The 23,592-nt window shown below is 36.7% G+C and overlaps 1 protein-coding gene across 2 annotated transcripts in view; it reads left to right on the top strand.

Annotated features, from left to right (window-relative positions):
* lin7a (lin-7 homolog A (C. elegans)) overlaps positions 1-23,592 on the top strand; it is a 68,243-nt gene that overhangs the window by 166 nt on the left and 44,485 nt on the right. The gene's annotated exons all lie outside the window — the stretch shown is intronic.

Below are 23,592 nucleotides of genomic sequence, written 5' to 3' on the forward strand. Positions count from 1 at the left end.
ACGCTTTTGCGCGATTCGTTTCTCGGATTTTTGGGCTTGTTGATGTTTTGGTGATGTTGCCTTCTCGGTTCTGCTTGTGTCCGTCAGGTACGATGGTGATGATGACGGTGATGCACAGAACGCGCTCTGTGCTTCAGGATCTATTAGTGCGTGTGATGTTAATGCAATCTGTATGCAGTTTATTTTAATAAAGCACTTCAGGCACTCGTTTCATCCATACACTTTGGCGATGTTCAAAGCAGCGCTGTGTATTTTCTTTATTCTATGCTTATTTCACTTTACAGAAGATCCTACAACTTCTCAGTGTGCGAACCTGAATTCGAGAGTGAGTTGTTTATACACTTCCATAAAATAAAACCGGATTACAACGACGCGCTCGAATAATCTACTGTACGCGAGATGCTTCACATTACAGCTGAAAGAAGAAATGTGTCACAACGTGACTGAAGTCATTTTGGCAAATGCTTGCCTTTTTAATATAATATCATGGTTGTAACCTTGTCGTGCCTTAATGTATTATCAGCGGTCAGTGAGCTGTCAGAGCAGCATAAGTGCAACAATGTGGGCCAGTGTGCGCTCAAATCACCAAAAAATGAATTGTGCTTCATTTACGGTAATACAGCAGGTCAAATAGTAGCCTATGGAAACTCAAACCATTTAAAGCGTGCCCCAAGAGATATTTTTAGAGAAATGAGACACCTCTGGCATGTGAGCGCGACGCGCTGTGGAAACTGTATATTGCTGCAAAACTAGTAGCGATGTCCGATTGGCGAACGAATTGTTGTGTAGAGTCGGATCTTTAAAACGGATCATCTGAACCGACTCACAAACACTGTCTGAACGATTCGACTCGTTGAACCGAGAAACAATGAGTGAACCGATGATATATGCAAAATAACAAATAGGCAATAAAATATAGTGTTTATGAACTGGCTGTATGGTAGTTTTTATCAACACATACAGAACAGACATGGTTTTAACACACAGCTTTAAATAATTAATGATAATAAAAATAATTATGAACTGAATCAAGCGGCTACATAATATAGCTTTACTACATTTTAAAGCATGCAATACACCACACACAGGCTTGTCATGACATGATGACAAATTGTTGAAAATGGTTCTTTTAATTGAACTGTTCACAAGAACCGGTTAATGAAAAGTTATCCCATAACTACCATAGTTAAAAACTTGACTAATTAATGCACTGGCTGACTTGCAGAATAAAAAAAATCCTGATAATTTACTCACCCCCATGTCATCCAAGATGTTCATGTCCTTCTTTCTTCAGCCGAAAGAAATTAAGGTTTTTGAGGAAAACATTTCAGGATTTTTCTGCAAATAGTGGACTTCAATGGGAGCCAACAGCTTGAAGGTCTAAACTGCAGTTTTAATGCAGATTCAAAGGGCTCAACACGATCCCAGCTAAGGAATAGGGGTTTTATCTAGCCAAATGATGGGTCTTTAAAAAAAAAAAAAAAGACAAATTCTATGCTTTTTCACCACAAATATTTGTCTTCACGCATTACGTAATCATGTAAAAAAGGTCACGCGTGACATAGGTGGAAGAACCGACCCAATGTTTACAAAGCGAACATGCAAAGAAAGTCAAATGCCCTTTATAAAAAAAAGTACACATTTTGTGTCCATTTCATTTTTATTTTTTAAATGACTGATAATTTCACTAGATAAGACCATTATTCCTTGACTGGGATCGTGCAGAGCCCTTTGAAGCTACACTGAAACTGCAGTTTGGACCTTCAATCTGTTGTCTCCCATTGAAGTCCACTATATGGAGAAAAATCCTGGAATGTTTTCCTCAAAAACCTTCTATTGGTACTAATGGAAATTGGTACCAATAGAATTCAGTGGAACTTACGACCATGGTTAGCTAATGATTCTTTTGGGAAACGTACCCCAGAATCCTAATAGGAGCGTTCTAGGTTTGTCACATCACTCAATATGGTTTGTTTGGCTTGTTCTGTATGTTGTCCATTGTAATAGATTATATACTTAGAGCCAAGATTACACTCCACTGCATTGTTGTATCGCATTAAAATGTGTTCTTATGATTTGTTTGTATTTTCTAATACATTTTTTATGGTCTCTGGTGACAAAGCGGGGCCTAGTAAACACATTTTTACACCGCTGGTTCTATGGGGGGTTTAGCTACCCAATAATTTTGCCCGACGTCCCAGGGAGTGCACTTTTGAAAATGACCACCTACATTTTACACTAGAAAAGCACACTGGAGAAACTACAAAAGCCCTTGGTAGTTACTATTCATTTATATCGTTTAAACAGAACCTCCAGAAGAAATTAAATTTAAGTGGAAACAGATTTATTTTGGCAACATATTTTGAGCATTGCCAGAAACCCAAAGTAATTGTTATGCTTAATGATAGCACATTTAAACAGGCAGATTTATGACAGCAGAAATTCAAAACACCACAGGCCTCGCATTATTCAACATCTCTTGCAATAAGGCTACTATGCTTGAGGTTATACAGGCATGGTGAGAAGCCTGAATTGTAGCTATAATTTGATCACAGAGAAAATAACCTTGTGTGTCCCTTCATTTTGGGTGCGGCCGGTTAACTGAAGGTTGTGAAGATTTTCCTGTTATTGTACTTAAATAACAGATGCTTAAAGATAAGAACGGCTCACTGTGAGAGCATTCAGTGTGTAATCCAGGACATGTGGACGTGTCACTTATATACAGTATAGAAATGCTAATCTAGCAAACTAAATCAATAAGACACTTTGTCAACAAGACTCATAGTCCTGTAAGAGACTCTAACCCAGATCTTAGATAAGGAAGGAATGCTTGCATTTGGAAAACAGAACTGTGCTAGACTTATCCAGAAGGAGAGATTGAAATCAGGGGATATAGGGATTTTGGAGGAGTAAAACCTGAGGACGACTACTCACCAATCAGGTTAAGCTCTGGCTTTCTTCGTTTAAAGAATGGACGGTTCATAATGAGCTTCTCAACTTTTCTTGGTGGCTCGGTCAACTTGTGGGGCAACTGTTGAAACCAAATTTAGATACAAAGTAAAAGCTTAGAAAAAGTTTGACAAAAGTATTGACTCATTATTAAAATACCGCTCCATCCAAATATGCCTAATTCCAAACTATACAGTATGTGAACAAGAGAACACCTTAAGAGTAGTATGTCCGAATTTATACTATTTGAAAAACATTAGGCCTACAACTTCCACTGAGATTCTGGAGAGTGCATTTGATACCCCATGAAGCCACTGGAGGGGATGAATGAATGAATGGCAGTGAAACCACTGACGCAATTAGTGACATGATAAATCGAGGGCCCATAGCGGCCACAAAGGAAGATGAAGATTGACGATGAGACATCCTAATATTTCATGGACCTAATGTTGTTTTGGGAGTCTCCTACAATAGGTTTACATGCACGCAAAGTCAAACAACGCTTTAGTTTTCTCAAAATCTGCATTAAATCAACTCATTTTCTTTTTTTAAAGATTTATTTTTGGCCTTTATCAATAGGACAGATCATAGCTGACAGGAAGCAAAGTGGGAGAGAGCGAGAAAGGTCCTTGAGCCGGGATTCAAACTCGGGACGCCCATAGCACAATTGCGCTGTATGCCGGTGTGCTGCCCACAAGGCTACAAGGCTCATTTTCTATCGATTCTCAAATGATTCATTTGAAACCCTAAATCTTGTGAGTGTACTCTGCTCTGATTGGTCAGAGCTGGTCTGATTGGTCAGCTAGCACTTTCGATCGGTCAGCCTGTGTCAGAAACAATACGTTCATATTTTGAACGCTTAATAGAAAACATAAACACCTATTAATTTTCATACTTACAGGCTGTGATTCATGGGAGCCAGCTGGTTTAAATAAACTGGTTTCTGAGCCATTTTACAAAACCAAGCGTTTTGTGAATCCTGCATTGAGCTTCCAGAGATTAGAGAAGCAGTCATCTGTAAAATTATGTGTTTGAGGGCAGGTCAAGTTGTTTGTGACCTGGCCAACGTCGAACATAGGCGGTAATTATGCAAATGTGTTACCCTATGACGTGTAGCCATTACAGAAGTGGGATTTGAATTACTAACGACTCGTTCATAGTCGATTCTTTCCGAAAGTTGTGCACTTTTGGCTTTACAGCTTTGCAGATTGTTTACATTGACATACATACACAGAACCACAAGTGCACATGATTTGGGACAGCACTATACTATACACACATTCTTACTATATCATGTACTTTTTAGTGGTTGTGAGGCAAGTCCTTTACCAAGGACCTCTTTCTACCACAGTTTTTCTGACCTTGCGGTCTTTACGAAACCCATTCCTTATGATACACTATTGGAATCATCAAAATTTCAGGAGTTCCTGTATTCCCTACACACATTGTGTATTCCATACGCACACTGCCATGTTTAAATGCAGTCATCACTTCTAAAACACTTTTTCTTGGACAAAGCCCTCATGTTGTGCTAATATTGGTGTACCTTATGAGTACAATTAATCAAATCAGTAAAATCACAAATGTACCTCCAATTCCTAGTATTGAAATGTCAATATAATTATGTGGGATGCAAACATTGCTCTCTATGATTAGAATAGCATGAGATATTCTTCTCAAACAATTGTTCAGTTTAATAGCTTTTCCTCTGCAATGTAAAATCATTATTTTTGAACTAGATAATATGGCAGGTGATAGTTTTTAGTAGGCTAACATAGATCCTGGGCTGTTTTTAGGTCACGTTCCATCCTTGCTTCATTCTACTAAGGCACCCTTGAACAAAATGTATTTATTTGTTTTCAAGAACTTTGGAATTTTCATGTCACATTGATTTTTTTGGTCTGAAGTTCTCTTTTTTTGTTCATAAAGACAGAATTTGTCCGAGCACTTTGTTAAATCAAACATTAAGCGTTTATCTTTGACATCCTTGAATTTGAACACATTTCTTTTGGAAGATTTTCTGAGAATATGGACCCGAAACAATATCAGGACAGTCATCAAAGCAATTCACTTGCTCAAAAGCTTTGCAAGCTACTGCCAACCATAGGATGGTTATACAACTTGTATAATGTACCACTGAATTATATTGCATAAAACAGCGGTGATATAATCTTTCCTCTGGGCAAAAGTGTTTCAGAACATTTTCTGTCCACTTTAGTCTGTCCATTCGAAGATAAAAGCCCAGACCAGCCTGAGAATGAGATCAAGGGATCATATCTAAGACTATTTTTATCCGAACAAGACCGTCTGTGTCACCAGTAATTGTGTGTATGAAAAAGAGAAGGTCTGGAAAGACAGACAGTGGTATCAGTCAGACATCAGGGGACAAACGCTCTGTGAGGTCATTTGTGCAGGACTCGCACGGCTCGCCGTCTGAGCTATTATACCGCGAGGTGATTTATGTGCCCTTTGCAGTTGGGAATGTCACAGTTAGGCCAATTACTGATAATTCACAGGGTTTGATAAAGTGAGGTCCCGGGATATGAGCCGGACACCAGAGAAGGGTACTGCTTTGTGTCTGCAATAACTCCTGCTGTTTTGGCAGACCTGCTGTCCGGAGACCGCCGTTTTCCTCAGGCTTGCCTGACCCGTAAAGGATGGCCGTCTGAATCTGGAAAGCGGCAGATGGCTAGCACTCTCTCAGGCAATTCATTCTGGCACGTAAAATGGTGAAGACAATGCAATCCTCAGGAAAATAGTTCTGTTAGAAATGTGCAAAGCATAGTGTAGAAGTGTCTTGCCAGACCATCTAGTCAGTCTTGAAACTCAAACCTTTTTTATCCTCTCTAGCTATAAGTGAATGTATAATAGGAACTAAAAATTGTAATGTAATTTGTTAAAACCCTGTATACTTTTACTCAGCAGATATTCATGGTTTTATTGTGCCCAATGTTAAAATGTAATTTGCTCTGCCTCTGAAACAACTGTCCTGTTTGACCGTTAAAGGGTTAGTTCACCCAAAAATTTAAATTCTGTCATTAATTACCCACCTTCATGTCGTTCCAAACCCGTAAGACTTTCGTTCATCTTCGGAACACAAATTAAGATATTTTTTTAAGAAATCTAAGAGCTTTCTGACCCTGCATAGACAGCAACACAACTACCACGGTCAAGGATAGTAAGGACATTGTTAAAACAGTAGATATCTGTGGAAACAAAAATAACAATTTCATTCAACAATTTCTTCTCTTCCTTGTCAGTCTTGGACGTGCGTTCACGAGAGCAACATGACGCTTTCTGACGTAGAACATACTGTTTTATGTACAGCGTGCATCTTCCTCTGCTTGTAAACAAGTTGCAGCACATCCGGGTTCTACATCAGTAGAATGCATTGGCGTCAAGGACTGATACAGAAATAAATGTGTTATTTTTCTTTTCTTTGCACACAAAAAGTATTCTTGTAGCTCTATAAGCATAAGGTTGAACCAGTTGTGTCACATGGATTATTTTATCTATGTTTTTACCTTTCTGGGCTTTGAGCGTTGCGTTGCTAGTTGATGTAGTGTCAGAAAGCTGTCAGATTTCATCAAAAATATCTTAATTTGTGTTCTAAAGATAAACAAATGTCTTACGGGTTTGGAATGATGGCTGTTGGATTCTTGAATCTGATCGGTTCGAACGTTCTAAGATGTGCAGTTATTTTACAGGAAATGCATGGCAAAAGTAGTTCCAGGCAGGTCTTGACCACTTTACAGTTCCATATCATTGCACCAAATGATTTCAGTTATTTCAAAGGTCCTTAAAGGAGTAGTTCACTTCCAGAACAAAAATTTACAGATAATGTACTCACCCCCTTGTCATCTAAGATGTTCATGTCTTTCTTTCTTCAGTAGTAAAGAAATTATGTTTTTTGTGGAAAACATTTCAGGATTCATCTCTATATAATGGATTTCTTTGGTGCCCCTTAGTTTGAACTTCCAAAATGCAGTTTAAAACCAAGGAAGAAGGGTCTTATCTAGTGAAACGATCAGTTATTTATTTATTTTTTTAATTATAATTTATATACTTTTTTTAAACTCAAAAGCTCGTCTTGTCTAGGTCTGCATGAACTCCCATCTCATTTTATCCTCCAATTTCAAAATCGACCTAAATCGCTGCAGAAGTTCACAAAGTGAACATGCAAAGGTCAAACGCCCTTCACAAAAAAAGGTAAAACAGTGATGTAGGATGATTTTTAGCCTGAAAGTGAATTACTCCTTTAAAGCCTACAACAACCAATTAATAGAACAAAGTCCTTGCTTTACTATTTTTCCTTTTTAAAAAAATCAGTTACACTCATTTGTAAGTCACGTTCCAAAAAAAAAAAAAAAAAAGTGAAACAGGATATACAACAAACTACAGAGGTAATCTAGGTTGCAAACGGCACTTCATGCTGACTTCAAACCAAACTATTCTCTTTGTATATACAGTTTCACCCTAGCTGAACCTGAGTTTCTACAAACGTCAGACTTTCTTGTTTGGTACAGCTTGGTTTGCAACACTGCCTTCCATTTTAAGTAAAAAAATGTCATGTAAAGAAGAAAAAATTGGCTCCTGTTAGCTTTGCAGGTGTTCAGTTGTCAGTAAGGATGTCTCCTGGCATACTGCACCCATAAACAATACTATGTAGTGCTAACATTTTGCAGGTGTATGGAGATTAGCAGCGAGGTTCATTTAGTTTGTTTCATGCAGCAGTCTATGCTAAACAGGCTTTATATTCAGTGGGAACTTTGCCTCATTGATATCATTAACTCTGAATCTTAATGTGCCACCACGTTCTGGTGATGTCATGCACCTGTATATCAGTGGATCAGAGGTTGGAAACTGCTCTAGTAAGACTTGGGAATTTCCAACTCTCCCAGTTAAATGGGACATTTGCATTATTATTACTGTGATGTTTACCAATGAGACCCTCAACCTTATATATGCAAATAACATTGCACTATAAAGACAGAGCAGCTTATATGGCAGCAGGGAAATACTCATTCAAATAGTATGCACCCAATGCCCTGTCACACCCTCAACTGTGTCTTCAACACGGAAAAATCATTCGCTATAGACTCAGTCCTCAGATATTGAATTGTGGGCTTGCGATGTGGATACGCTCGCCACAATCTTGCCACGGAGATTGATGTCCTTGTTATTAAATCCTGTCTAGAAAAGGAAACCTCCATCCACAGCACTGAGAGATATGAGTTTTAGTCTCACTTGAAAGACAACATTGAGTCTCCGCAGAGATCTGGTCGCTCCTCTAGACAAACAGCGTCTCGCCGCACTTGATTTGTAGTGTTGAGGTTTCTTTGTCCGTCGTAGGTATTAGATTGAGTTTCACGGTATTTATTTATTTATTTTACAAAGCATTTCCTTTACCTTTGAAATTGCTTTGAATTTTTTTATTTAAAAGGCTGATTTTAATTTAAGAACAACCTTTCTGTCTTTTACTTTACAGGTTTTTTTTTTCTGACAGTATACATACACCAAGATGAATTTACTGTATGTTCACTTGTTCATCCTTATCCAGCTAATGGGTTCATATAGCTATAAAGTAATTAATAATCATGTAAATGAATTCTAAAAGAGTGCACTGTGAATACTGAATATAAATTGCAATGCAAAACCTGGTCTGCTGTCAGCCACATTGAAATTCAAATCCTCATAATGAATTATAGTGGGGAGTGTAAAAGACTCCCCAGAGTAAAGTTTTATTTCTTTTCAAAGACTTCTTAGTTGTGCTTCATTGTATTTCACAGTTTAGATTCAACACGAAATGAGATCTTATTGTGAATGATTTTCTATGTACTGTATTTGTTTCATTTTAAAAATGTTTATTCAAAATTGAACGTTCGGAGTACTTTTCCAATCATTTACGCCACTTAAACCCCAGCCCTGCAAACTCATGTTCATCTACCTTGATTTTTAAGTGCAACACCCACATCTTAAAATCAAATCAACAGCCGACGCATATAACAAAGTCCACTTCCTTCATTATTTCTTTTTTTATAATCTGTCATTTTTGGATGTACAAAGCAAAAGAAAAGGTCAGCCATACTTCCATTTCATCGCAACTTAAATTAAACCAATTATACAACTGTTGCGTGGATCCCTGCTGAAAAACCAAATCAAACAAAACTAGCTGTTTTTTTGGTCTTAACTGGTTTAAGTTGGTTTTAGCTGATTTGGTCTCACAACCTGGCCAGGCTGGTGTTTAAAGACGTATGAAATGTATGATTTTTTTGATTAAAATATCCAAAAACCACTAAAACAGTGTTATATATTTTGTTGCATTGTGTACATTTTGTGTTTGTGCAACCTGTGTGTGTTTTTAACAAACTTGTGTGTATTTGACAGTTTAAGTGCAATAATGCATGAAAGAGAATTTAAACTAGCCTAACATGGCTTTAAAATGTATGTTTTCAGCCCGATAGACATGGTAATCAAAACCAAACAGATGTTTTTTGGCAGAGTATCTGGCGGACGAGCTGTAAAGGCACAGTCCTGTTTTGGAAAAGGGAGCGGGGAGCAGCAGCTCATTTGCATTTAAAGAGACATGCGTGAAAACAGCGCGTTTCTGCTTTCACTCAAAATAGGCATTTTCAAAATGATATAATAAATGATCTGTGGGGTATTTTTTTATTTTTACTTATATTATTATATATTGTGGGGATGAAGGTGACAACTTCCATGATTCCACACTCAATCATGGCGTCCTCAAACTACACTTTTCTTTGTTTACTTTGAATATGCGCAATATGCGAACATACTGTGCTTTTAACTAGTTTAGCTGGATAGGCAGCTGAGCAGCTGAAAAGTGTCCAAACCCCCTCTAAGTCCAGCTAGAAGGCCAACCTGACTGCCTTGGAGACCAGTTAAGACCAGCAAACAAGCTTGTATGTTTTTTTCAGCAGGGCTAAAAGTACATTTATTTCTTGGCAAGCATGATGAAATCTCTGCCGTTTGATTGCAGACTGCTATATTGGCAAATCTGAGCACAGTTTGAGGAATTGTTGGTCTTTTCTCTGGAAAATAATCTCAGAAGGAGTCACCATTTGTTGTCCATGAGATGGAGCTGTCTGGGAGAAACAAGTCAAGTTTGTGACACAACAAGTCAATCATAAATCAATAAATCACTCCCTAAAACAGAAAAAAACTGTGCGGCAACATGTTTTTGAAAAGTTGGAGATGTCTCACAAATTATTTAATGCTTTGTTGACAGCCGTTGCTGAGTTTGTATTCTTTTGTCAGGTAAACTCAACAAAATCTATCTGAACTTGTCATGATAGAATAACCTACTGCAGTTCACTGGTAGAGAGATGAAGAATAATTCCAGTGAAAACTGGACGAATATTAAAATAACGCCTTTTCTACATTTCACATTATTTCGCTTAAAGGTATCATCGGATGCCCATTTTCCACAAGTTGATATGATTCTTTAGGGTCTTAATGAGAAGTCTATAACATACTTTGCTTAAAATTTCTCAGTGGTAGTGTAAAAAACAACCTTTTTACCTTGTCAAAATCAGCCCTGTTCAGAGCGAGCCATTCTATTGCATGTTCCTTTAAATGCTAATGAGCTCTGCTCACCCCGCCCCTCTCTACCGTGGGGTGATGAGCCGGGCTGTTTGCTAACTAGCACATTATTAAGAAAAGTGATTTGCAAAGATGCATAAAAACCCTTATACTCACTTCTGCTGTAGTTGAAGCTGCATCACGAATGATTCCTGCCGAAAACATACGCATTTATGTAGATAGCCAGGCGCATTTACTTCTAAAACGAAAGTAACGTTAATCCTCTGCATCTTCAGCGTCTCAGATGTCGAAAGTAAATGATGACTGCTATGATCATTATTACATCCAACAACAGAACACCTCAATTGCTTAATCAGAGACATTCTTGTCTTCCCCTGGACCGGAGTAGACACAATGGTGGTCGTGGTTCGGGCTGTTCACAGCTCAGTCAGGGCAGGTCTAAGGTAAGACGGTCATGTCAATCAGCTATCGCGGGAACGGTCTTTGACGGTGTGACGTCACACCGACAAGAAGCTGAGAATGGCTTGATTTGAAAAAGGGAATATTTTTTTATAAAAATTACAAAAATACTAGTAGATTTTTATCATTATAGGATGGTTGTGTACACACACTACCAACACACATTTATGTTCAAACACCATGTAAAAGTGAGTTTTGCATCCTATGACTCCTTTAAACCATTTTCTGATGTAAAACAATCCACCATTTTTGACAAACTTACCCCCAAAACAGATGTTTTAAGGGGAAGCGTAAGAAAGAAACAGAAGCTGTTTGTCTAATTAGACGTAAGTATACCATTCAGAATAATTATGAAGCTGATATACAGTACATGCAGTTTCTTTAGCAGCCGAAAACTGACATTTTTTCTTCAGCATGGTTGATTTAAGTGGTGTTTTCACTATGTGGTTTGAATCCGCAGTGTGTTTGTGGAGAAAATGGGATCATGGTGGCCTCTGCACCATTAGCAGCACTGCTGAAGGCTACAGTGGTTTGAATGGAGAGCCGGGTCACATAAACAGTGTAGTTCTATACTCTGTAAGGCTGAATGCTCTCCATCTCAGTGCTATCTTTGCCCCCCCATGCTTACTCACAGAGCCATGTGGGCAGGCATCCCCATGTGGGTTTTACATTTAAAGTTGCGAAATTACGCAATCGCTCTGGCTTATTTCTTGTTGGAAGACCGCACGTTACGAGAACAGATACATAATAGTGTACTCTTCCACTCCATTGCCAACGCATTTGCAGCCCCCTCCGCTGCACTTAGCCGGTCTCCATGGTAATGTAGTTTAATGTACCAATCACAACCCTGAGTGTGTACACCAAGGCCTGTTTGTGAGCCAGAGCTAGTAGACGTGACATACATCCCAGCCATGAGGTGCCACCATGCAAATCTGAATTTTGTAAATTTAGCTCTTGGAATAACACAATGTGTGCTAAATGATGCCATGTGTCACTCAGATGTGAAAAGGGATGAGATCTGTACTAATAAACCAAGCCTAGTTTGGCTGCTCACTGAAAGCCGGAAGAAAACTCGAGGCGCCATGGAGAATTAATCCTATCTGTAATAGCGGCGCATGATACGGGAGCTTGAAATGCTTTTAGAGGCTTTTTTCGTCTTATAACTTTGTTAATGGATGAATTTATCTTCGAAATGTTGTTTGGTGTTCCCTCGAAGATACAGTCATTAACAATCTCCACAAATGCATTAACCAGTCCATTTATTTTGTATAAATAACTCTGCCCACTAAATGACATTATGGTGATTGATCTTTAGACAGTTAATAAGGCATTAGACATCATTTCCTTCCCTGAGGTTATAGAGTTTCAGCTCGATATTGTTAAAGGTGCTGTAAGTGATTTGCTAACTTCTGCTACAATTAGATAATTCCCTCTACCACACACCCTTTCTCTTAAGCTCTATTGTTACAGAAAACCAATTCTTGTAAAAGGTGATTTCTGAAGAACTAAAAAGGGGTGGGCTGTTTTCCTTGCAGTGCCCTCGGATATGTGATATTAAGAAACTTTACCAACAATTATGGTGAGATATGACCACTTTTTTGCCAAAGCTGATTATGTTCCCACCTCGTTATGAAATCTCTGCTAATGGCAGGGATATATTTAATACGTCTCACAGAGAAAACATCTCTAATGGTCAAGCATGAGTAATAATTTAGTGATGAATTATTTTTAAATGATTTGCTGGGTGATTGTTGCAGTTGTTGTCAGTGGCACAAAGTGACAGCGATAAATTCTCTCCCACGCAGTTCTCAGACACGCTTCAATTTATCACCTTTCCACAAGTCTCTATCTAAACAAATTTGTTCCCAAACAAATGTTGATATACATGTGCTGATGTATATCTGCAATCTGAAGCAGAATCATTATTACCAGACCGATGTGCTAGGGATGTAACGATTCACTCGAATCGTTCACTTGTGATATGATTCTTAACAAATGAAAAAACAAGCTTTTATTATGTTTTAGACAAATGCTACACATAAGTGAAATTGAAATATGTCAAATAACAAGACTAAACTGAAATTTTAAAACAAATCCCAAAAATTTAAAAATAAATCTCTTCATATAAACCACTGCATTTTAATCACTATCTAAACAAAGATGCTTTATACATGCAGCATGAGCAGTTTTTAATTTAAAGAATTAGTTCACTTCCAGAATAAAAATTTCCTCAGTTGCAAAGAAATTAAGTTTTCTGAGGAAACATTCCAGGATTTTTCTCCATATAGTGGACTTCGATGGTGATCAACGGGTTGAAGGTCCAAATTGCAGTTTCAATGCAGCTTCAAAGGGCTCTACAAGATCCCAGCCGAGGAATAAGGGTCTTACGTAGCGAAACGATCTGTAATTTTCTATGAAAAATTAAAATTTCTATACTTTTTAACCACAATTGCTTGTCTTGCATTACATAATTATGCATGTATGACGTAGGCAGAAGTACCAACCCAGTGTTTACAAAGCGAACATGCAAAGAAAGTCAAACGGCCTTTACAAAATAAGATAAAACAACAATGCTGGATGATTTTGAAGTTGGAGTCAAAAATTAGAACACCCTACCCTACCTTTTTTTAACCAAAGGACACAGACAAAGAACTAAACTTGTGTGTCTTTTCCAACGTGATTACGCAAGTTATTAGTGGAAGACAAGAGTTGTTTTTTAAACAATTATAAAAATGCTGATTTTTTTTTTTTTTTAGAAAATAGCCAATCGTTGTGCTAGATAAGACGCTTATTTCTCGGCTGGGATTGTGTAGAGCCCTTTGAAGCTGCATTGAGACTGCAATTTGGATCTTCTACCCGTTGGCCACCATAGAAGTCCACTATATGGAGAAAAACCTTCATTTCTTTGTGACTGAAGAAAGAAAGACATGAACATCTTGGATGATATGGGGGTGAGTAAATTCATTCACTCTTGGAGCAATTTAAAGGAACTTCTCCTTTAAAAATTAGATTGTAAAATTTCTAAATTTGAAGCGAAACAGAATGGGCTGACTTTAGTTTTGAGAAACTATACTATATAAAACATCTACATGAACCAAAACAGCAGACAGGCTGAATGAGACACAAATTCATTCTCTGACAGCAGGTGGCGCTTATGGAACAGCAGCAATAAAACGTTTTCTTTGGTTTCCGCTGTAAACAAAGTAGTGCTGCACTTATAAACACTACTTTAGGCTATGTTTACACTAGCGTTTTTTAATTTTAAAACGCATAACTTCTGCTATGGTTACGCCTGTCATTTACACTACTCCAGCATCTTCAACCCTCGAAAACGGAGAGTTTTGAAAACGCTGCAGACCCCGTTGTAGTTTGAAAATTCTGGGGCTGCTCACATTAACAATAACAATATGCTAATTTCTTGCGTCTCATTTCGGAGGCTCATGTAAAAAAAAAAAACCGTTTTTAAATGGCAAACTAAGAAAAAGAAAGTGCAGTATTTTTACCCCCCGAGGAATAAGAGTCAATTTTATTAAGGTTGCTGTAAAACGAAAATCCACTAGTGCAAACCGGTCTTAAATATGGATTATACAGAAGCAAAACTGAAAGAAAATGCTATGTAAACTTTTCTGAAGACAGTCAGTTCCCCTCAGAGATTCATTCATATAAACTGTGCTTTGTTTAACATCTCAACCGACTTGAACTGTCATCCCTACAAACTGCTATACATAACAGTCACTTGCTGATCCAAGTATTTATCATCTGACCTACAACGTCCCTTGACACAACTTGATTCTGGATTAAATTGGTCAGCATCAATGACCCTTATAGACCTTAGTCGGGTTAGACACCATATTGAATTTAACACGAGGCTGTGAAGGATAGCCTTACAGTCTTAACAGTGGCATGCACTGTATAAAGGTCCTTGATAAAATAAAAAAAATAAAAAAACACAACTTACTTTCACAACTTTTCAAAATCTTTTGTCTACTGAAGGGTTTTTGAAAAGATGTTTCATCAGCTGAACGACTGACATGTTGTTAAACAACAGTTCAGTCCATTGAGCACACTGTACTTCTGTCAATCACAGCCTTGTTTTTATTCCTATATCAAAAATGAAATCTGGCACTAACCTAACTAAGGTCTATTTTAAAACAATGTATAAATGGAATCCAGCTAAAGAGTATCCAAATACTACATGAATGCAAAAAGCATGTTACAGTGAATTAACAAGGACTATTTCCAATTTAAAAATAGCAGCGAAGGGGCTATTCACACAGAACACACTCTTGTATTTATAAATTGAAGAGTGGAACGACTGATGAATGGAAAAGAATTCAAGGTCTCAAGACATGCTTTTGAAAGTTGAACAAGATGTTGAAAAAAGTCTTGCAGATTTTTACATAGAAAAACAACAACAAAAAACTGTAGTGGTTCTTCGAAATAAACAGAAATGATTTTGGACATTTCTAATCATTATGAATTATGATAATGTTACTATTTCATTTTTACTTAAAGGTGAAGTTAACGAAGTTCCATAAAAATTTACAGAAAATGTACTCACCCCCTTGTAACCTAAGATGTTCATGTCTTTCTTTCTTCAGACGTAAAGAAATTACGATTTTTGAGGAAAGCATTTCAGGATTTTTCTCCATAATGTGGACTTAAGTGGTGCCCCCGAGTTTGAACTTCCAAAATGCAGTTTAAATGCGGCTTCAAAGGTCTCTAAACAATCCCAGCAGAGGAAGATGGGTCTTATTTAGCGAAACAATCATTTATTTTCTAAAAATTTATATACTTTTAACCTCAAACACTCTATCTCTGTATGCGTAGTCTTTGCATCTCCGGGTCAATACACTTAGGGGAGGTCGAAAAACTTCCATCTGATTTTCTTCTCCAACTTCAAAATTGTTCTACATCGGTGCAGAACTACAAACCCAGGGTTTGCAAAATGAACATGCAAAGAAGATCAAATGCCTTTTACAAAAAATTTAAAACAGCGATGTAGGGCGATTTTGAAGTTAGAGGAAAAAGCGAGATGGGAGTTTTTCAACATACCCTAACTGTATTGAACCGGAGTTCACGCAGACATAGACAAGACGATCATTTGAGGTTAAAAAGTATATAAATTGTAATGTTTAAAAGAAAATAATCAGTCGTTTCGCTAGATAAGAAAGACATAAACATTTTGGATGACAAGAGGGTGAGTACATTATATGTAAATTTTTGTTCTGGAAGTGAACTTTTCCTTTAACAAATACTCCCCTTCAGAGCTAATTAGAGTAACAGATCATGTTAAATGTACTATCCTAATTAATATTCATAAACAATATCTTGTATGACATCATAATCAGCACATCTCTGCACAACCTATCCACATTTCTTTCACATAAGAGTGGGCACCACAATTTGTAAATATTATGGGTTTGGCTTCCAGTCTAATCCGCGTCCAGCTATTTTTAGCTGTACAAAACAGCTTGATTTGCTGCCTGTCATTGCAAACTGGTGTGTCTAACCATATTATTTTAATGTATTATGTTAATAAGGAACACACTGGTTTGTAGTGCAAAAAGATTACCGTTTACTGCACCTTTAATTATTCGTTATTTCCCTATAGCAGCTAATGAACCGGATTGAAGTCTCACCCATAAGCTTAGTTGTGGATATTCACAACTGTCCCATACCACATTTTAATACATAGTGACACCCATGGTAAGATCATCATAAACAGGAAGGTCGGTCTTAGGCAGTATGTATGACACATTTGTGCCATCTCAAAGTTGATCTTTAAAGCTGCTTAAATTGAAAGCCTTTCTAAAATAATGAGCGAGAGAGACCACAGAGACAGAAACATCTGAATCAAGACGCACAAGAGAAGTATGAGTCACAAAGAGACGAGAAGTGAGAAGCAGCAGAAGATCATCCGTGGTCATCCTCTGACCTCCCGGTAATGAGACATAGATTTGAAAAGGAGTGTTCACAAAGTTTCCTGTGCTGACTGAAAGGACACCAGCATGTTCAAGATGGCTCATTACCCCATACACGACTCCAGACCATCCTCTCGGCAGAAATCCGCCGGTAATGATGGAGCTTCAGCGCAGGATTAATGAAGTAACGTCTGTCACATGCTGTGGCACTGCCTGTACATATGTGGATCTGTGAAAGCTGCCACAGGACACGACTGCAAAGGTCACCTCCACTAATCTTATGTCATGCACTCTGTTGTTGGGAAAACAGAACAGACAGGCTTTACATATTTCTGCAAATTGATACTATGAAAGTTTGAAAGTGAAATGTCCACTGAGTAGCATTATGTTTGGTTTTAATATTAATCACTCACCCTCATGTCGTTCCAAACCCGTAAGACCTTTGTTCATCTTTGAAACACAAACTAAGATATTTTTGATGAAATCTAAGAGCTTTCTGACCCTGCATAGACAGCAATGCAACTGACACATTCAAGACCCAGAATGGTAGTAAGGGCATTGTTAAAATAGTTCATGTGACATCAGTGATTCAACCGTAATGTTATGAAGCTACAAGAATACTTTTTCTACGCAAAGAAAATGATTTTTTTCAACAATTTATTCTCTTCCGCTTGCTTCTATGAGTCTTTAAGTTTTTTTTATTGTGACTTGTATGTCACAGACTTGTACCTGGGTGCTCTGCAATGTACAGTGCTGTACCAGGTGAGCTACTGAGCAAGTTTACCAAGTTTCATGCACTATGATAAAAGTATTTTGAGGTCAAAGCCTAGTACTGTGCAAGAAACCACACTAATTAATTGATAATCTGCCCCTGTCATCATAATTTGAGTGAAATGGAAAAAAGTTGTTAGCATTTTACTGACTCAAGTGTTTCAGCTGCAGTGAATAGTGTAGGAGGTTTGCATACTGTTCCAATAAGCCTATGTTGGTTTATTGAGTTTTAGATCCGGGGGGAAAGCCAGAGAACTCAAGGTTGGCAGATTTTAGTGAAATAGTGCGAACCTGAGAGTATGCTGTAATTACATTGTCAATATTATGAAGTGTACTATTGAGCCCATGGCTCTGTCCCAAAACCTACAGAGCAGCTTCTTAAAGCATCATATGCACTGATACAATAAGATCATCCAAGATGTTCATGTCTTTCTTTCTTCAGTCGTAAAGGAATTATGTTTTTTGAGGAAAACATTTCTGCATTTTTCTCCATATAATGGACTGATATGGTGCCCCAAGTTTGAACTTCTAAAATGCAGTTTAAATGCGGCTTCAAACGATCCCAAATGCGGTTGTAAACAATCCCAGTGGAGGAAGAATGATAACTTCAAAAATCATTTCAAAATCATCCTACATCGCTGCAGAAGTACCGACCCAGTCTTTGCAAAGAGAACATGCAAAGAAGATCAAACACCCTTAACAAAAAAGGTAAAACAGCAATATAGGACAATTTTAAAGTTGAGAGTTTTTCGACATACCCTAGCTGTCATGAACCAGGAAAAAACAGAGTAAGACAAGACAAGCATTTGACATTAAAAGTATATAAATTGTATTATTTTTATGAAAATAACTGATCGTTTCGCTAGATAAGACCCTTCTTCCTCGGCTGGGATTGTTTACAACTGCATATGGGATTATTTGAAGCCACATTTAAGCTGCATTTTGGAAGTTCAAACTCAGGGCACCATATCAGTCCACTGTATGGAGAAATATGATACAGACGATGAAGTGAAAGCAAGTGAGGAATTCACTGTCAAGGTGTGACAAAAGGACACTACTAACATGAACCACTGGACAATGCAGTGCAACACTGAAACGGGGTTGTGAGCCACTGAATTGATCCATTTACTTATGACTGAAACCTGTACCAAGTGGGAAATGTTCTGCAACCATTTTGAATTGATCATATGCAATGCTCTGCCACAGTAGTGGGTTATCTGTAGTGATTCCCAATTTGAGGCCATTCCCTATCCCATCTTTTGCTCCTCTTTGTTGTTATATGTCTTCTTCTTGATACTATCCAAATAAAAGGGAAAAAATGCCCATAAAATATTATTATTACTATAATTTTTAAAGAAGTCTCTTCTGCTCACCATGGCTGTAAAACAGCAATATTGTCAAATATTAAAGGGGTCATTGGATGCTAAGTACACTTTTTAATGTTGTTTGAATATTCACGTGTGTTGGCAGTGTATGTACAAATCTACCCTATAGTGATAAAAATCTATGCAGTGGTTTTTAATTAATCTGTAAAAATATTATCCCCTTTTTCAAATCGAGCCATTCTCAGATGCCTGTCGTTGTGGCATCACACCCACAGAGGCCGCTCCCACGATAGTTGATTGACATGAGCGTTTTACCTCAGATCAGTTGTCTCAGTCCAACCTCCATTGTTTCGATGCGGGAGCAGGAATGTAAGTTAGACAAGAAAATCTCCGATCAAGCAATTAAGGTGTTGTGTTGCTGGATGTAATAATGAACATAGTGGTGGTCATTTACTCCCGACATCTGAGCTGCTGAAGATGCAGTAGATTATGTTTGTTTGTGAAGGGAATGTGCCTCCCGATCTACATACACTACCGTTCAAAAGTTTGAGGTCAGTACATTTTTATTGTTTCTTTTTTTTTTTTTTTTTTTTTAGAAATTAATACTTTTATTCACCAAGGATGTATTAGGTTAATAATTAAAAGTTTATTAAAAGTTAATAATAAATAATTTACATTGTTATAAAATATTTATATTTTGAATAAACACTGTACTTTTTAAACTTGTTATTCATGAAAGAATCCTGAAAAAAAAAAATCACAGGTTCCAAAAAATATTTGGCAGGACAACTGTTGATATTACCCAACACTGATCATTCTAATAATAAATCTGCATATTAGAATGATTTCTGAAGGATCATGTGACACTTAAGACTGGAGTAACAGCTGATAAAAATTCAGCTTTTCATCACAGGAATAAATTCTATTTAAAAGTATGTTAAAATAAAAAACATTATTTTATATTGTAAAAACATTTTGCAATATTACTGTTTTTTTTCTATATTTTTAATCAAATAAATGCAGCCTTGATGAGCATAAGAGACTTCTTTAAAGACTATAACAAGTCTTACTGACCCCAAACTTTTGAACGGTACTGTATATCTGTCTGTGTTTGTGCAAATCAATCGTGATCCAGCTTCACTTACAGCAGAAGTGAGTATAAGGGTTTTTTTTTATAAATCTTTGTGATTACCTTTCCTAATAATGTGCCAGTTGGCTAGTTTAAACATGGCTAAATGCGGCTAAAGTAAACAGGCCGTCACTCCACAGAGAGAAGAGAGGGGCGAGGCGAGCAGAGCTCATTTGCATTTAAAGCAGCCTCGACCAGAATGAGATGATTTTTGCAGAGCTCATTTTGTCAAGGTAAAAAGGGTGTTGTTTTACACAACCATTGAGAATTTTTAACCAAACTATATTATAGACTTTTCATTAAGACCCTAAAGAATCATATCAACTTGTGGAAAATGGGCATCCGATGACCCCTTTAAATATCACAGTAAATATTGTATCGTGGACTTCACATCGCAATATTATCGTATCATCCCTAAATAGATACATAGTATTTGAGCTATGATTATTCTGGTTATAATTCATTAAAATTTAGCTTGTCTCTGTTCATCACACTTCTTCTCTGCTGCTGGAACTTTGATTCATGTCTTTATTACATCCAGAACAGACTATTGCAACTGCATTCTTTATGACACATCATCCAAAATCCTAAATATAAACTCAAGTACATCCAGAACTCTGCAGCACGTCTGCTATCATGACTACATCACCGCTGTCCTTCAAAAGCTTCACTGACTCCCTGTCTCACAATGGATCTCTTTCTATATCTTTTCTTCATGCACTAAGCCCTCCATATCAAGATTCCTCAGAACTCAAGCTCCTTGAAAACTTTTTTCCCCTCTTCAAACCATTATAAACTCACTGCTTTTACTGTGTGATTACTGTTGTGTGTTATTGGTTTTATTGTACTGCATTTGTCATTTTTATCTTTTGTAAAGCATCACTGAGTATCTTGAAAAGCTCTATAAATAAAACAGATTATTAGAAATGTATTAAAAAAATTATGTTTCTCATCATTTTATACTCATTCCTAATGCTTTAAAATACATTTATTTCATATAAAGTACCGTTCTATTAACATATTTATTGACATGACTTATAAAAATTATAATTAAACTTATTTGGAGTATTAATTGTACACAGTTTCTTAATGTTAAGCCTAAAATGTGTTTTAATGTCGCTATTGATAAGGATTGTATGATTTTTGAATAATATCAGTCTTTAAATGCAAAATATTTAAAGTGTACCTAAAGTACACTACCACTACTTTAATGTCATATGATCCTTCAGAAATCATTGCTGATTTGCTATTCAAGAAACATTTTTTTCTGTATCAATGTTTAAAACAGTTGAGCATTTTTTCAGGATTATTTGATGAATATAAAGATCCAAAGATCAGCATTTATCTGGAATTAAAAGCTTTTGTAACATTATACACTATACCATTCAAAGCTTGGAGTCAGTATTTATTTATTTATTTTTAGTGACGATAAAGGCATTTATAATGTTACAAAAGATTTCTATTTTAGATAAATGCTGTTCTTCTGAACTGAACTCATTAAAGAAAGGTAAAAAAAATTATACTCGGCTGTTTCAACATAATAATAATATTAAATGTTATTTGAGCAGCAAATCTGCATATTAGAATGATTTCTGAATGATCATGGTGCTAAAAATGATACAAAAAATTCAGCTTTGATATCACAGGAATAAATTACATTTTAAAATATATTCAAATAGAAAACAGTTATTTTTAATAGTAAAAATATTTCAAAATTTTACTGATTTTGCTGTATTTTAGATCAAATAAATGCAAGCTTGGTGAGCAGAAGAGACTTCTTTAAAAACATCTTACTGTTTAAAAACTTTTGACTGGTAGTGTATACTTGTAATAGTTCCACTTTAGCATAATCAAATATACAGTATATCTTTATTTGGACTTAAGTCCAGCTAAAGTGCATTAAGTACAAAATTAATTGTTCCAATTTAGCAGACTTTAAGTGTACCAGTTTACTAAAATAGTATTTTTATTAAGAACATAAATATGTAAATGTATTTGTAGTAAATTTAGCATGAAAAAAAGTATATCAATTACATTTTAGTATGTTTATCTTTCACTAGGGCTATTACTGTTCGTTTTTCGATGAAACATAACGGATGAATTTTTGAAGATGTCCTACAAATGTCCTACTTTGGATCAATGTCAAACAAAACGCTAAAAATAAGACTAGTGCGAATGCGGATCATGGTTTTGTATACTAAGTAATCTAACAGATTGATGCATCAAAATAAAACATTAAGGGACAAAAGAGACACTAGTCTAAACATGCAACAGGCCCTAGTTTATGTCCTCGTCTATGTGAATTTTTCAGCAAAAAGCATCAGTCATCAATTTTTACTGACGTGTGGTGGCAACAGAGTGATTAATGTCATGCTGACATTCTTCTGACAGCTCTGTGCCAGAGCCAAGTGGGACATGCCAGGACACTGCTCAGTTATGGATCTATCTGTCAGGTTTTGATAGAATCTAAGCTGCTTTAATAACAGAAGAGCTTTAATTTGTATCCATCGTTTCATCAGGAAAGCTTTCAAATTCAGTGCAATGTGACATATTAATGAAAAGTGTCTCAAAACCGCCCATTCAGGGTTTGAAGATTAGAGCAAAAGGTTGTAAGTCTCCTCTCAATGTGAATGACAGAAAGGCCCTGAAATGGCAAGAGATTTTGCTCAGATTGTTGCATCTGTTGCTGTCCCATGAGCCCACAGGCTGTAATAGCTTTTGTGTCTGCTCTTCTAGTCTCGCTGGGTTCGGTTTTATTAGTTCCTGTCAGGGTCTGGCCCACTTTGTTTTGCTGTCTGCGTTCAAACAAAGTTATTATCTAATGAAGGCTACTATGGGACAGTAAGACCCTTGTTTTTGTCAATTTGTAAGGCAGTTTGAGAGGATTTGTCTCATTTTTCACCCCCAACAGTTGCATATAATGTAAAATGGGTATAATTTTTCACGGTCCAAAGATGAACGAGCACAATTAGCCACATGCCTGCCTTGACACAAAAAACAAATCACCACGAGTCCTACAGAGCACTAAATGTGACCAGAGGCTTAACCATCAGTAACACTCTGATCTTTAGCAATAGGGGTGTGTAAGACTACATATTAGACCTTCAGGTATTTATCACATAAATAGGCTTTTATCATAGTCCTTACAAAAAACGATTATGCTTAATAACGGAAGCTATGTTCACAGCAGGCACTCACAGCATTTGAATTACAGAAATAATTGATTTAGCAATTTTTGTTAGCAAGGATGATGGATTTTTTTAAGGTTGTGATGTAGTGGTTTTAAAGGGGGATGAGATTAGAGTTTTCAGAGTAAGTTTTACTATGCAGGTATTTTCAGAGTAATATATAGCATGCTAAAAGTGTGGGGGGAAATGAGGGAAAATCCATCCATGTGAAACCACTGCTTGAAGAAAAGTAAAGCTAAAAATAGAAACAATTTAACCTCACTAATCAATCCTTAGCAGGG

The sequence above is a fragment of the Labeo rohita genome, chromosome 4 (genome assembly GCF_022985175.1).
Source record: "Labeo rohita strain BAU-BD-2019 chromosome 4, IGBB_LRoh.1.0, whole genome shotgun sequence".
Classification (NCBI taxonomy): Eukaryota; Metazoa; Chordata; class Actinopteri; order Cypriniformes; family Cyprinidae; genus Labeo; species Labeo rohita.